The following is a 2,457-nucleotide window of genomic DNA, read 5'->3' as shown; positions in this document are numbered from 1 at the left end:
GCCGGATGCTAACGCGATCGAAGTCGTCTCGCGGTGAAAAATCGTTTCGGACAAGAAGCGGTTTACGATTTACTACATTTCCGATCGGTGAGAATTATTGACGGAGTTAACGAGGCAGCAGCAGCGAAAAGGTGGATTAATCGAGAGCGAAAGTGGAGCGTGAATCACGAAAGAAAAAAAAGTGCGTCGTGAAAGCGCAGCGCGGAGAAATAGAATAAACAATAGTGTCATCGATGGACGTGTGGTGGTCAGGTCTGCTGGTACGGTCGCGTGTAAAGTCGTGGGTTCGAATGAACGAGTGCGAGCTGCGCATAAAGCGTTGTATATACATCCGAAATGAAAACGAAACGATCCGCGTTGAACGCAAAATGGCCGGGAGGGGGGAAGGTGGTAACTGACAGAGAATCGGAATGATCTTCGTATCCGCGATAATTACGTCGACGATTATGTCGAAATGGCGGGTTTTCCGAAATCTGTTCGCGTTTCGTGTATCACTGTGGTCGAAAAACAGCTCGAGGATGAGATTTTTGCGTCGCTCGAGATGTTATCGAATAGATACGAGTGAGCCGATGAAAATCGTAAGAATAACTGTCGTAGCGTTGATACAGGCGAGAACAGATTTCAGCGATATTTCGCGATGGCTGCTGCCTGACCATTGGAAAGTACACGGATTTTTCATGGACGAATAGTGGCCAGGTGCCGATGCTACGAAGACCGACACGTAAACGGAGATGGGATTTACGGTAAGCGTACTACGTCTGGTTTAACTTTACGCAACGAAGGAAGGCAGCTTGCCGCCTCCTTCCTTGTCGCGCTGTTCATTGTTCGTTGAATTGTTAAACAGGGAAGAAGGCCGATTTGGACGTTGGACGAACGTCCGACGAGAAACCTTGTCCGTTCCGTGGATGGAATTGGTTTGCATAAAAAAAGGCGGCAGTTAGAAGAGCCGCTGCTGTCGCTGGTCATCGTGGTGGTGCATCAGGGTCGATGAGCGGAAGTGTGGAGTCGACGGATAAACCGGCGAATTGGCTCGACGTTCTCGAACGAGTTCAGAGATATTCAAAAAAGCGCGGGTAAACGGCGGGAGTAACTATGACTCTCGTAATCAGTCCATCGCGGCGGTGTCAAGGTAATGGTTGTCGGAAGCAGGTGGCGAAAGAGTGTGCCGGCGTCGCGTCGCTTCCTCGTTGTTCACCTCGTCGTCGCGATCGTCTTTCCGTCGTCCTCGTGTTCTCTGTCGTCGTTCGAACGTTCCACCTCGACTGGGATTCCGCTTGAATTTCCATTGCGACTCGACGCGAAAGCATCGCGACGATTAACCAAAGGTTTGTATACGTTCGGGTTTCTTCGACTACGACGGACATTCAAGTTTTAACGAGTTACTTCCGCCGAGAATGTTTGCGTCTGTTACTTTGTTTACACGAACGGGTGTCGACGGCGGTCAACGTTCGAATCGACAGGTTCCTCGTGCCTGTTTTGCCACGCGTTTCTCCTCCATTTTCGCATCCGTAGAGATCCCGATCGACGATACCACCAGCCTGTACACCCTCTCTCGAGGTCGCTTGGCGGAGAGAGATCGGCGGAACGCGGAAAAAAGGGGGAGCGAGGGAGAAGAGAAAACAGTTGGAAAAGTAGATGATGCGCTCGGAGCAAGGACGGGAAACGGAAGGTTTATCGCGAAGCGTTAAAGACGTAAATTGGACGACGACGAGCATCGGCCCTGCGTGTATCGTCCGGCGATGGAGAATGCATTGTTTTCATAGGGGGTAATCGACGAGATATGAGTCACGTACGCGCGACACGGCGCTTGTTGGCGAAAACAATTTTTTGTCGTCGTTGGTTGGCACAGGTGTTGAAGAGAGAGGAGAAGACTGGCAGAGGAAAGGTAGATGACAGAGATGGTCTGGCGGATCGCGTCGGCGGAGGGGGGTTAAGAAAAGCCACGAGTCAAATGAATCGTCGGGCTATTACCGTTCCGATTGGTCGGTTTCTCGAACCTCTTCTACGAAATCCGACTCGAATTCCAAGAAATCGGTCGTAACGCTACGCTCCCCGGTATCCCCTGAGCTATTTGCGCGCGCGGTACCGGTAACAAGCGTCCCATAAGTCGTCGGCCCTGGATGGTCGCGGCAGCGTGTGCAACTCACGCAAACGGGAAAGAGGAAACGTTAAAAAACAGGAGAAGGAGGAGGCGAAGGAGGAAAATAAGAAAAACGAAGACGACGCGCGGGTAGAGAAGTTGGAGAGCTGGAAAGAGAGTGGACGAAAAAGCGAAATAGTACGAAGAGCTAGAGAAAGAGAAAAGGCGCGCGGGCATCGGGGATGGTTAGCGCGTGCGGTTTCCGCGCGATCCAGATATCGTCGCGCGTTCCTAATTTCGTCAACTCTCGCGATCCACACCGACGTTTCTCGTTCGCGACGAAGAGAAAGAAAGAGGAAGGAAGGGCGGGACGGGGG

The sequence above is a fragment of the Eufriesea mexicana genome, unplaced genomic scaffold (genome assembly GCF_001483705.2).
Source record: "Eufriesea mexicana isolate 0111107269 unplaced genomic scaffold, ASM148370v2 scaffold1767, whole genome shotgun sequence".
NCBI classification, from domain to species: domain Eukaryota; kingdom Metazoa; phylum Arthropoda; class Insecta; order Hymenoptera; family Apidae; genus Eufriesea; species Eufriesea mexicana.
Note: the sequence above shows the minus strand (reverse complement) of the source record.